The sequence below is a fragment of the Vanessa cardui genome, chromosome 9 (genome assembly GCF_905220365.1).
Source record: "Vanessa cardui chromosome 9, ilVanCard2.1, whole genome shotgun sequence".
Classification (NCBI taxonomy): Eukaryota; Metazoa; Arthropoda; class Insecta; order Lepidoptera; family Nymphalidae; genus Vanessa; species Vanessa cardui.
In genome coordinates this window covers 13,120,033-13,135,039 of record NC_061131.1, presented here as the reverse complement: position 1 = coordinate 13,135,039, position 15,007 = coordinate 13,120,033, and the positions used below count along the sequence as shown (strand labels likewise).

Sequence of the window (15,007 nt, the reverse complement as noted above, 5' to 3'; positions counted from 1 at the left end):
GAGATGAATCAACATTTCTTGAAAAAGTTTTCAGTATATTCTTGCAGATATAAGGTATTGTACATTGCCATTAAAGTTTACGAATGGAGTGATTATTTTTAGTTAACTGGTACCGTTTATTGTTAATTTTATTTTTATTCGGCTTTCTGTTTTTTAAAATATAAGTCTTTTAACAACCCGACCCGAGACCGCAAAGGTTAATTTTGAATAAAGAATTGCTTGTGTTCAAAATGCTTGGGCTTATTGTACTATTAGCAAGTTCATGGGTGATGTTTCTTTCGTCAGTTATTCTCAAGCCAGAGTATTTTCTTTATTTTATAATCATTATGTCATTGTGCTAGTCGTTTTATTGATAAATAGAAATCGATTTTGTAAAGCAATCTATATTACTAAGTCGTACCGCATATAACACGCTTTTTTGTGGGTCAATATACAAGTTGATCTAGGTAGGTATCATCCAATCACCAGATATTCTATCGTTAAGCAATAATACTTAATATTGCTGTATTCATCGCAATTCTGCCACTTGCAAACCGCATTAGAACAGCGTAGTGGAATAATTGAAGATGAGGTCTTAGCCCAGCAGTGGGATATTTACGCGCTGTTACTTTACTTTACTTTTTGCTGTATTCCGATTTGAAGGGCGAGTGAGCCAGAGTGACTGCAATGGCCACAAAATCTTAGCTCCAATGTTGGTGGGCCGATGGGCGGTGTTGACCATTTACTGCCGTTTTCACGTCTACCTATTAAATTGAGAAAAATCCTGCTAATCATCATCATTACAACCATTGGACATCCAGTGCTGGACATAGGTCTCCCCCAAAGATCACCACAATGACCGGTCCTGTGCAAGCTGCAACCAACAGCTTCCCGTGACCTTCACCAGGTCATCGGACTACTGCTAATGCCTTTATTTAAATATCTTGTTATGTCTCCCCTCCAGTACTAGGGTTTAAACTGAAGATTTTAAACAGTATTTTTTAAGTTAGTCTTTTTATGTTATTTATTTAAATTTATTTTGTAACTAATTTATATTATGTACTTAAATGAATCTGTGGATGGTATTATGGATTTTTCTAGTTATTGAAAAACATATTTTTATACCGCAATTATTTTATTCTATAAACGTTTAAATGGTGTCCTGAAATTCCATATAAAGTTTAATTATCTTTTATAGTTTTGGCAACGTTCGCATGGGAAGCGCTTGGAGTGACATCGTTCTATACCACTATATTGACATAATTATATAAGGGACTTAAAAAACATATTATAAGCAAACCACATTGCCTATTCGCCCTATAAACCAAAACGCATCACTACAAACTAACTTCCAATTTAATTGAATATGTCTTGTGTATTCGGAAAAACTGATATACGAATGATATCCCTTTGTTATATTAGTATAATAATCCTGAATAAGTTTTACTAAAATCAATTTAATATTATCTTAGATTTTCGCGATTATTAAACATTGAAATAAAACTAGTTTTAATTGATTTAAATCGCGTATATTAATTATTTTTATCATCCCGACGTTTCGAGCACTTTACAGCGTTCGTGGTTAGGGGTAGACCTGAGTCTACCCGTGACCAACCCGTGACCACGAGAGAGAAACGTCGGGTTGATAAAAATAATTAATATACGCGATTTAAATTCGTTAAAACTAGTTTTATTTCTAAAATCAATTTTTTTTCTTCTACACTAAAGATAGCGATAAGAGATAAACAAAATAAATAAATATATTTTTTATATTTTCTTACGGAACCCTAAATAGCGCATAATGATTATCGCGTATTGCAGTAGGCGCTATCGATTTCAGGACCGTTAAGCTTGCCAGGACAAGGAAAATCCAACTTTTTCTGTGTCGTTTACATTACATACATTTTTCAAAAGATTTCACACTGATCAATTTAATTGTGACAAAATTTCCTGGGTCCCTATTCTTTTAAAAAAATATCACTTCATTACAATCGAATCGAAACGTAATCCTTGCCTTTCATCTGTCTCATTCACAAAGATCCAGTTCCATTTACAGTCCGATTCAATTTCGACCTAAGCTTTGGATCGGACTATAATCGGAAAAATCTGCAATTGTAAAACCTTCGTCTGTCCTGCATAATCTATGCAGGCATTAAAATGACTGTATTCAAAATATATTCTTAAGCGAAATGACGTAAATACTTTTCATCTGTTAACATAATAATCAGTTAATATTTTGACGACTACGACGGCGGTACTTCCACTCCGAGATCTCGGGTTCGGAGTCGATGTAGATTATCATTAGTTTTCTTTGTTGTCTTAGGTCTGGCTGTTTGTGGTAAAGTTACTTCTAATTTCCATAACACAAGTGCTTTAGCTACTTACATTCGGATCAGAGTAATGTATGTGATGTTGTCCAGTATTTATTTATATATATTTTTATTTATATTGAATATAGGCCTGCATTTTAATTTATGTGGTTTTTCTTCTAAATTAGGTGTTATATATATGTCTTGAAATATCAACGATAGGATAACCATTGCAAATGCCCTCCTTACATTCATTTGATATCTTTACCGGTTTCAACTACAAATATTCCGTTAAATAAAGCATTACAGCAGAAGCGATTCATCCAAACACGTCATCACTTGTTATCTGAAGGAGCTTCCTGAAGGTGGAGTTCAATTGAAAGGCAAGATGGTTCTCAAGGTGAAATCTAATTAAGTTTAATTTCGTATTTCAAGTTAACGATTATTGTTATCTAAAATTCTTTCTTGTAGAATATTTCGTAAGGAAATAATTCGTACCAATATTTCGGATATTTTTATTCAGATTTTAATTCTTACAAAAAGCTTGTTGTGTTGTTTTTTCTCCCATCGCAATTCATCAAGTTATATTAACATCGAAATATACAACGGCGCATTATGTGTGAAAACAATGAGCAAATACTCGACGGTTTATTAATTGCCATATCGATTAATGCTCAGCATTTTACGGGTACGTCCGTCAAAACTGAGAAACAGAATATAATAATATTCACCGCGTTTGAATTTTTTTTTTTAATTTCGAACCCCTATTTAACGTTCCACACACAACATAAATGTGTAACATAATGATTTCAGAGCCGAGATGGCGCAGTGGTTAGAATGCTTACATCTTAACTGATGATTGTGGTTTCAAACCCAGACAAGCACTACAAAATATTCATATGCTTAATTTGTGTTTTTAATTCATCTCATGCTCGGCGGTGAAGGATAACATCGTTAGGAAATGTGTCTAATTTCATAGAAATTCTGCCACATGTGTATTCCACCAACCCGCATTGGAACAGCGTGGTGGTCCCAAACCTTGTCCTTAATGGAAGAGGAGGCCTTATCTCAGCAGTGGGAAATTTACATGCTCTTGATTTGATTTAATTGATCATGATTTCTGTAACGTAATTTAAATATATTCAAGTAGATGAAAATGAAATTCGAGTTCTGGCAAAACTATAATCCTATGCTTAGAATGAATATCGATGTATGTTATGGAATTCACAAAATCTATATAAATACTTTAACATAAAATTTATATATAGACATTAATATTTAATCTAGTTTCAAAGAAAATTCAAAGAGGATTGATGTTGCTATAAGCTGATTGTGGTTAATAACCTTATATCGCCACATTTACGGCTGGCTTGATCCCCCATGCGCTATTGTCGTCCCTACATCTAACACAAGATGTTAGTGAAACGAACTATTGATCCATAAAATTCTATTTTTATTATGCACGATAATATACTCATATTAATAGCTTGGCACAATTATAGCACGATTTAAAGAACCATTAACGCCATCTATTAACAAAAAAATAAATCAACTAAAGCAATTGGCATTATGTTCAGAAGAAAAAGAGATAAACCCTTAAGAATAGGCACAGAGAAGGCCATTTTTCAAATGAAGGTATCGCTTTTGCTTCAATGAATATGCATCAACTAAATGCAGAATAGACAAGAATCGGCGATCTAGGAAACATTGGGTGATTCGTCTATCCAGCAGATACGATTTAGATTACGATTGGTCAATTACACTTAACACATGTTGATAAGTATAAATTATTGTTGGTAACCAAATTTAAAATAGAGTTTGTGTGATTACAATTTAATTGAGGAACACACCACTGATCCAAAATATACTGTAATTTTAAAAGAACAAATGTTATCTCTTTTATGATATAGATTTTCGACCGATAAATCGGTTGCTACCTCTATAGGTATAATCAAGGTAACCAATGTAAAGTGTGCCAAGGTATAACCATATGGCTACCAAATTCCATGGCAAAAACGTTAACTAATATTAGAACATTAAAGCCTTCTACCTATTGTACCGTTACTGCCGTTGCGTCACCAACTTTAGGAACTAAGAAGTCATGTTCATCGTGCCTGTAGTACAATGGTTTCCTCAATCCAAACCGTCACACAACATCTTTGACAATTGATGACCAGGCGCCTTCAACGTCGTGGCTTCTTGCTGTTACCGACCACCGATCGTGACGCAGGCATTAACAACAAAGAAATGGAGGAACGATAGGTTGACGCAAACACCAAACATGACAACCATGAGGGAAAGACAAGTATCGAATATGACATCACCACTGGGCCAATTAGGCCCTGTCTTATTGGATGCCATTGATACGTTAGCTGAAGGCTACTGTTGGGTATGCCCGGGAAGACCCTCAGGGTCTTTCGGCTTGACCCTTGATTAAGCAAGACGACTATGATGATGGGCTTGGCAGTCGAATGTGTGATGACCAGAGAGTAACTTTATAATCATAAAAATAAATTATCGACGATGACTTTTATGATGATGATGATGGTTTTTAAATACTACATATAAAATTGATATTTAAACTTTAATGGAAAACTATGTATCAAATATGTTTGGTGCAATAACTAGTTTCGAAAAAATAGATGAGAAAAAAGGTTTTATATCAGAATCTGTCGAAATGAGCTTGAGGAAATTACCCCTGTATGACTCCCTCGGGCCTTATATTCTCAGCGTTTGTTTCATTCTCAGTTGTATTTGCTACAGAAATAGTTTAGTAAGCTGTTTTTTATATGCTGTGGCCTTTATTTAAGCGTCTTGGTAGACCACTAAATATTCATGCGATTAATTTGTATTTATAATTAGTACGGCGAAAAAATCTCCATGAATAAATTACATATATCAAAGCAAACACAAGCCAAGAATCATCGGAGTATTTCAAGCTTTAAGCAACCTCTTTAATAGGATTAAAGGACTTTGTTCAACTGTGGTATATTTACGGCTGTTCATATTATATTTGTATTAATGTTACATTTGATATTTATAATTAATTTTTTATTTAATAATATTAAAATATTACACTTAAAATTAATCGTGCTTAAGTTTGCGCGGCCAGATAGAAGACTTGTTAGTTTATAAGTTTGACAGAAATGAAAAGTGAGAGTACTATACTTCTTTGAAAGCCGCCGTAGTCAAAATCTGTTGGGAAAATCATTTTATATATTTATATAATGTAAGTTAGTGAATTTTATGTTAATTATTGGGAATCATTTATAAATGTTGCTGTAATGTATTTTTTACCTAGATCTCTAAGGCTTCCAATTTTTGATATTAAGTCATCAATTTGGAATTTAATTGTTTCTTAAGCTTTATATTTAAATATTTTCCTGTAGATTCTAAAAACGTCTTTACGTTTTTAGAATCTACAGGAAAATATTTTAACGTTGCTCTGAATAATTAAAGGTGTGTAAAAAATAAGTATAAGTGACAAATAATTCTATTTATATTGAAACCTTTTTGGTGTTGGGAAATACTATTATACATGATACTCGTATAGTAACGATTTATGTAATAATAATAATTGTAGGATATGTATAAATTATAAAAGTTTGAAACGTTCAACGTTCAAACTCAAACTTTAATATCTCAAAAGGTTGACAAAGCAATGAAGTTATGTAAAACGTTAATATGCCGACAAAGCCTTTGTCGTGAAACCACAAATAAACCAGCAAGCCTTTAAAAACCATCAAACGATAACACAGTGGTATAAATTATAAATTTTTCCCCAAAACATATAGTTTTGCTCGACAGTATTACTGCAAAGCGCGGAGACGGTTATTTGGGGACTACGTCTGTTTGTATTGCGCATGTGCACTCCATTTGTAGTGATGGGACGTATCGAGTGTTATTTATCGATAAAGTAAAACTAACACAAAATAATATGAAGTTTTATAAAGAAAATTGTTACTAATTGTCTTATAAGATTCAATAATAAATATCAAGAAACAAACCAAACTTGCTACAGAAATCTATACATATTTTAGACAAGTCTTATTATAACTGTATCTGTTATCGGATATTTGAGAGAAGACATATATCTAGCGAATTAAATTAATGTAACAATTTTTCATTTTTGATAATTTAAATGTAACTTTTTGCCATAAATTTATTGTTGCGTGTTTTATGTTTAAAACATCCTCAGATACTCGAAAACCTGTCCCGTCACTACTCGTAGCAGCTCGTAGTCCGCGGCTGGAGCTCGAAGGCCGCGCCCGTGTATCAAAAATACTCCCTTAAGTAAAATTATGTTATAATGAGCTTCAAAAATACCTGACTTTAGTGGCTGGTGTTTACAGATAGGTGCGCAGGATTCTAACACATGTGGCAAAAAGGCATAAGGTTCGATACAGCGTGGCACAAACCAGGGTAGTTGGTTGATTCTTCGAGCGACGGAATGATAGGGTGAGTCAGTTGGTTTTGTTCCGTATTTTTTTGTTTTGATTTTACGTTTCAGGTCATTTTCAGCCATATACATAGAATTTACTAAGAACACCTTAATAATTACCACTATGCTGTTTATTAAATAGCCGAAATTGTTTATATAACTTGTAATTTTCAGTTCTATGTGATATTTTTTAGGTAGGGTGATAGCGTCCCCATGGGCAAGTATGGGTTAGTTGCTTTCTATTAACAATGCTATATTAGAATAAAACGGAAATAAAAAATGTTCGTTGCGTCTATAATTGCTAAATAATATCAACTCACGTAAAAGGAGCTCCTTTTATATTATCCTAATGTGTAGGACTAATTAATTATTATTCATAATACTTATGTAATTATTTAGGTATAGAAAACACAAGTAGCTTAATATTCTTATTATAATATCATACAAAAATTAAATAATTTATAACACTGTATACATATTAAATAGTTTATCATTCTTTAAAGAAGGCTTTTAGTATTTAATAAATTATTTAAAAAAAATACAGCCAAAGATGTCTTTTCAATATTAAATAATATGTCATTTTATTTGTTAGAACGTACGAGCGGACAGCGAACAGGAAACTTCGCTGGTCTACGGCGTTCTCGTAATTTGTCATTTCATAATTTTATATCACGAATAAAAAATACTAAGCTGTTCATAAAAAAGGGTCTTACATTGACTCATAACACTTTACACGCGAACGTTTATTTTTTTTTAAGAATAAAAGTACTTATTTTTCCAATTACGATGACGTAGTCTAAAACAAAAGAAGTACGCAAAGAAAAACGTCCTTTGTTACGGTTTTAAGCGTTTGCTTTGTATAGGAATTGCTTAATGAACGGCAATGCGATTTCCTGGCTAGAAAACGTTTTAACTATTTAACTCAATTTGTCTCGTTGCACGTAAATTAATGCTAAACACTGTTTTACTAGCCATATCTGTTCAACAGGATAAAGTTAACGATGAACCAGTAGTTAAAACAAATGAATCTTAGCTAAAGATCGCATGTTCAATTCCAGATCCTACCATTGAATTTCATGTTCATATCGCGTGCTCAGGGTTAAGAAAATCATTCACCAATCCGCATTGGCGCAGAGTATTGGAATAGAAACTAATTCCTTTGTTTAAAAGGAGACAAAGTCGTAACCCAGCACTGGTATATATGCGAACTGTTACAACTTCAAACACATTTATATATTTAGAAAATGAAATAGTGGCTATCATTAAAAAAACAATACTTTCTATATGATTGATTGGTTTTAAAACTACATACAGTAAGCTAATAATAAAAGGACATTAAATATATACATATAATAAATGGTGGTGTATTGTTGTTCAATATTTTTACGGTCAACGTAAGAAATAAAACAACCTATAATGTATTTCTCTGAGAATTATTTTATATTAAAGTTTATTTCATCATACTGCTATGTCTTTGGTTAATGGGTTTGCAGATAATTGCCTGAATCTGTACTTCTCAAGAGATAATCGTCGCTGTCTTCAAATATATATATAACGAGGACTTGGGTATATACTCGTTATCAGACGTGATGACATTCAAAATATCAGTCCAGTCGTTCATGTTCGTAATATCTTTCTTTTGTTCTACTTTTAAAAAACCCTTTTCTCGCCAATCGCCAGTATGTAAGATAAAAAAAAACAATCCTTATTAACCTTTTTGATGTTTCGACATATTTCATTAATTTACTTTTCTATGACATAATCTTTGAAATATATTCGTGCTCTGGGTCTCGTAGAATTGTCACATAAGGTTGCTGAACTTGGGTTCGATTCGCTGCGTGAACCCAAAATGTGGGTTAAAATGATAACTATATCCATAAATAACAATAATAGCCTCAATGATCGAATTTATGGCAAGAAATTCTAGAATAAGAGACATAAAGAAACTCTGAAAGACTACCTTAGGTAAAAAAATTTGCTTCTGCTATGCTAAGAAACGAAAAAATGCATGCAAGTAATCTTACACCTTAATTTGTACTTATAATAATATTCTTCTTTTTCTTATAATTAAACGTTTTTTTTTAATTAGCTGATCAGTTTCCGAGTACGTCTCCCTAATATAAGATCGTTGGCAGGTGATAGGTCCCAATTTCTTTCTGATTGATCGATCTCATCAGTTCTGTAGTTAAGAGACAAAAGTATTGGACCCAATTAACTTGACGCAGAATAATTCATTCGCTTCATGTAGTTTAAAACTTTTCGTATATTTTCCATAGTATTTTTATATGGATAAGATTGCTGCAAAATTTGGCTACAAAATATGACGTAAAATAAAATTTATACCAGCATCAACAAAATGATTAAGCTGAAATATAGCACACACTTTTCGTTGTTGTATAAATTTTAACATTCAGTATTAATAAGACTTTTCTGTCTCAATCATTTATAAATTATTATGGTAAAATAAAATGTTGTACAAATTTTACGACAACATTGACTAAATATCTCGTAACTCTGACGTCACGTAATATTTCTGTTATCCGTCACGGCTTCACATGATTACAAAAAGGGTGTATATAAAACTTTTTGAATGAAGAACAGGCATAAAAAGAAAAATGTTCTGTAAGGAAGCGAATTATCTCGGCTTTTATACATATCAACTTTTCTCTTAAATCACCCTGTTTATTAATGAGAACTGTATTAAAAATGTTGCGTAGTTTAATCGATCTAAGAGAATAGACGGCGGGAAGCGATTATATTTTATACAACGTAGTCAAAAATCATGTAAGTCAATAAACTGATAAAATCAAATGGAAATGTACTCCATTCCATGAATTAAATGTAAAGCTACCACCAGTTTTGAAAGTCCAAGTAAATACTAAGTCCACGCATTTTTATCTTTAATATTATCTTGTATTGAGTAATATGTCTCATTTTTTTTGTCATAACCCTTAATAATTCAAATAACTGTAGAATCTTATTATAGAAATGAATGCCATCCCAGGAAGGGTGTATTAACTTTGCGAAGTGGGAAACAGGGTTTTATTAGTTTACCTTTCCTCCTCGTGTCTATAGGATGATTGTCACCGTTTCTTTTGAAATGATTCTACATATGTTGAAAAGGCTGATGGAAAAAGAATGGGTTTGCAAAATTATACAGATAGATTATATACTTTACTTTTGTTGTCTTTTCGCGATTATTACACATTGAAAAAAAAAACTAGTTTTAATATACGCGATTTAAATCCGTTAAAACTAGTTTTATTTCAATACTTTACTTTTATTAGTTCTATATCCAAAATAAATATATTTTAATGTATAGGTAGTAATTTTATAAACAAGAACTAAAATTTTCATTCGAAGTAATAAATCAAGAGCTGTCTACTGATCAAAGTATCTCTTTATTTTGTCATGTCAGTTGAAATATGTACATAAAAACGGTTGACATACTACTGGAAGGTTCGATTTTCTCGCCAAATATTTGTACGTAACGCTATTTACAGAGCAAAAAGTTGGGCTTGTCTAATGGCGTTCTTCGAAATGAGAATCAAACATTTATTGTATCGTGTTTCAATTACTGAGTAAGAACATATTTGGTGCTATTAGAAAACTATTACACTGGCAAATAGGTAAGGTTTTATTTTATCAATGAATATTTTATACAAACACTAGTAGTCATCCGTGGGTTCGTTCGTGTTTCAGGGTGTTGGTTGTCAAGCAAAAAGTAGCCTATGCTCTTTCTCGGACTTCAAGTTTGCTTCATACCAAATTTCATCAAATTCCCTTTAGCAGTTAGGTCGTGAAAAAAGACAGTTAGACAGAAAGACAGAGTTACTTTCACATTTGTAATATTAATATATATGAATAATATATAATAAATATACTTTAATAAATCTTAAATTCATTACATTTAAACGCTATACGTTCATGTTTGTTTAAGAATTTTAGCATTATATGTTACGGTATACATATATTATTTAATTTGAATAGTCTAGTAGGTATTCATTAGTAACCTTGTTTTGATAGCATTTGCTTATACAATCTCATTTTAAATGAACTCAAAATAAAAAAGGTTACATTCACAAACGATTCGTTACGTCTTAAATCTACTTTCGTTGAGTGGCATTTCTTCATAAATTGCCTTACAATGTGTGTAAAATGCTGTGAAGTTGTGCATTATGATTACAATAGCTGTAGACGGGTGAACTCTAAGCGGCTATGCGTTTTTACTTGGCACGATGCCAACTGGCGTTAAACTGAAGCCCCGAAGAAAGAGGCCAGTTCAGACGTTACTAAAATTAATTTGAGATATATTCAAATGCTTAAAAAATATGTCAACTTGGACAGACTTCATTTCATGTAACACATACATTATTTGAGCCCAGTGGTTAGAACGCGTGCATCTTAACCGATGATTTCAGGTTCAAACCCAGGCAATCACTAATCATATGTACGAGCATATGCTTAATTTGTGTTTATAATTCATCTCGTGCTCGGCGGTAAAAGAAAATTTCGTGAGGAAACCTGCATGTGTCTAATTTCATCGAAATTCTGTCACATGTGAATTCCACCAACTCGCATTGGAACAGCGCGGTGGAATATGTTCCAAACCTTATCCTTAATACGAGAGGAGGCCTTAGCCCAACAGTGGGTAATTTACTTTACTTTATATGTTATTTCGCTCGAGTTTTCACAAGCCTTTTCTTCATCAGTAAAAGATCAAAGAGGACTAAACTCTATCCCTCAACAGAGGTCCTTCATAATATAATTATTTAATCATTAGAGTGTTTGTACGGTAGAATATTATAACAATAATTTCGGTGATTATAACACTACACGAACGTAAGATTTGGCAAATATGAGCGTGTATATGATGATAATGTAATCTACTGAGATTCTAGCTTAATCCTTGATAGAATCTAGATTACATGCCGGTAGTAGTTCTTAAAATAATTTGCCCTATAATGCTTCTGAAATTGTTTTGATTTATACGATGCTTTCCCATTGATCTTAAAACTTTCCAAGTAAATGCCGTAGTTAATTCAGCGGACTTGAACAAATGCATTCAAATCGAGATGACACGGTCTCTTTTAACTTTATATTCGTATATTTTGATCACGTGAGAAATACTTAATGAAAATACTACATAAAAATGAATTCGTTTATGTATTGAATTCGTTAATAAATAACTTACTTTTAGGAGCTGGGCTATTTTGGGTATTTTATTTTGTTAATAATGGGCTATTATCAACTGGTTTGGAGTTAGGAGAGGCTGGTATATATTTGTGAGTATATTGTAAAAACATGTTTCTAAAAATAACTAGCTTAAGGAAAATCTGTATCCATGTCTGTAGCAGTTCATTATTCTAGTATTAAAAAAATCTATACTCAATGTTTTTATATTAAGTTTTGTTCGTTTCAAACCATTAAAGCGATATACTGTTACTAAATTTAAAACTCCTATTGGAAGACTTAAGATCTGCCTGGAAAGATGCCACATATTGAACAGTTACTATATAACTGCAGAGTTATGCTAAATTTTAGTTACTTAGTGTTATACCGACGACCAATAAAAGAAAGCACCTATTGTTACTGAAGTTGGCAACCTTAGGAATGTAAAAAGCCTATACGCCTATGTCTGTATCATTATAATATTCATTTATTACATTCTTTTCGAGTCTTTATTCAATAATCAAATATTTTTAATACATGAAAATAACTAATTTCCATGTTTGTATAATGTATTACATTGTAAAAAACACGATTTAAAAAATCTTCTCATTATTCAAATGATATGAAAATTATTCTGGATTTCATGAATCAAGAATCAATTTGCATTCAAATCGAACCGAAATATTTTTATATCAAGGAAGCTTTCGCAAGCTTCTTCCGGTTCCTTCCGTAACTATATTCAACAACAACAACAACAGTTTATAAAGTTCACTGTTGTGCTAAGGCCTCTTCTCCCTCTGAGGAGGTGAGGTTTGGAATATTTTCCACCACGCTGTTCCAATGCGGGTTGGTGGAAAACACACAATGTTTTCCTTTACCACCGATCACGAGAAGAATTATATACACCAATTAAGCACATGCATATTTAGTGGTGCTTACCTAGATTTGAACCTGCAATCATCGGTTAAGATACACGCGTTCTAACCACAGGGCCACCTCGCCTCTTACAACTATACCCAACTAAATTCAAACAAGCTCAATACCCCAACAAACCGGAACATAGCGACAAACATGGTAGAGCATAACTTTCTAGAAATTATTTATTTAAATCATTATTGCTCAGTTTCGTTTTGTGTTACACGTACAAGCGACTGTGAACGCTACGAAACGTTCATTCAACCAAAAAAAGCTAGAAGAAACTGCGTGTTATCATATTATCTTGTCTGTAACATCGATCTTTCAAAACTCAAATAACTTTATTCAATGTAGAAGCATTACACTTTCTCAGTGATGGTCAAATTTATATAATAAATAAGCAAAAACAAAACAATTTCGTACCAATTTATCTTTTGTTAATTCAGCGATTCTTATACATATATTTCAAAGATCATTCAAATAAAAGAAAAAATATAAATTGAATCAATTCATATACTGCTTATAATTTAGGGAAGTGTATTATTATTGAATTTAGAAGCCTTCAGATTGTACTATGTCAATGAACCTATAATTAAATTCCTAAACACTCAAGTTAAAGAGATAGGACTACGAAAATTCGGTTGGATTACTTCATGAATTATGTATGTATTGTTCAGATATAAAGCGTGTCAGTGTGAGTACGTTTGAAGAGTCCCTCCGTTATTTACTTCCGTATATAAACTTGAACAAGCTCGTTCAGAATAAACACAATGTTAGCTTTGCAGGTTGTGCTGATGAACACTTTACAGAGTTTGTTTTTGCAAATATTCCAGAGAAATATTTATGCTGTAACATCACTATAGTTAATTAAGGAGCGTTTCTAATTTCAGATATTTAAAAATAGAATATATAGCTCCTTAAAATATTAGATCATTGATATTTTAAAATTTTATTATGGTTTCTTTTAGTTTTTATAAGACATATCTGCCACACTTACATAAAAATATTAAAATAACTTATATTTTTGAAATAATTTATGTTAATAAAATACCTTTTTAATATAGGTTATTCGTCGATACGACCTTTTAAAATTGATGTATTTTTTATAGTTGAGATTTATATATTCTTGTAATAATAGAGCACCTCGCTGCCTCGTATTCGAGACGAGCAATAATAATAATATTGAAAATACTTTACATATTCTATATCAGCTTCTAAAGAGCTCCGAACCAAAATATACTTTATTCGAGTAGGTTTACAGTAAAAACAAATATACGATACGATTTATTTACAGCGATGATAATATGGATTTGTATTCAACAGAGAAGAACTATAACTAAAAACTGTGTTATAGTTATGTATGAATGATAATAAAAAAGGAAATTAAAAATTATAATACGTGTAAAAGCAAATAGTTATCTTTCTTCATAAGTATATTTAGTTCGACTTTAATTTGATAAAAAATAATCAAACGAGTCAAGAATTGTTGTTACTGAGAGTTCTGAAAGGTTACAGAAAGAAATCAGTAAGTTGCCTCAAAACTATCGTGTTAGCTACATGAAGTAGGTCTATTCGTATTCACCTGTTACAAGTTTCAAGAACTTTCTTTTGTAAAATTTGAAGTTTACATTTTAAGTATGACATTTTTGAAATTTTATATAACTGCAATTTTATTATATAAAATTGGTTTGTTTCTCGTCATATTATATTTTATTTATTCAATAGTTTTTCATTTCAAAATTTCAAATATTGTGTTAGAGCATCTACGAAGTTTCTTTCTGTTTCTTTTGCAATACAATCGAAAGTACGACGCGATAGTAGTTTTACTTTTAGTACAATTTAGTAAAAAGATTTAAAAGTGCTTGTAATAGCCTACTTCATTAAAGTATATTTTGATTGATTTAGATCTAAGTATTTCATAAGGCTGAACCTTGTTGTTTCGACTAGACTAAGACTTTATAACAGCACTAAACACCAGGACATCAAAATTAAAAATCTGATAAGCCCCATGGGCGTTTCGTTTTGCTTGGTAGCAAGGAACGTCTTTTAATTACATATTTACCAAAAATATCTTAATAGGACTATGTAATTAAATAGGTGTAATTGTAAATATATTGTGTACATTATATATATGTGGTAATCAACGCTACACGCTTGTTAATTTTTGATTATATCATCCTTTGCGATTCCT

The 15,007-nt window shown here is 31.7% G+C and overlaps 1 protein-coding gene across 2 annotated transcripts in view; it reads left to right on the top strand.

Moving 5' to 3' along the window:
• Positions 1–6,531: 6,531 nt before the first annotated feature.
• LOC124532549 overlaps positions 6,532–15,007 on the top strand; it is an 89,562-nt gene continuing 81,086 nt past the window's right edge. For both annotated transcript variants that reach the window (XM_047107500.1, XM_047107499.1), the window contains exon 1: positions 6,532–6,746. The gene's annotated coding sequence lies outside the window, so the exon portion shown is untranslated. The remainder of the gene's footprint in view (positions 6,747–15,007) is intronic.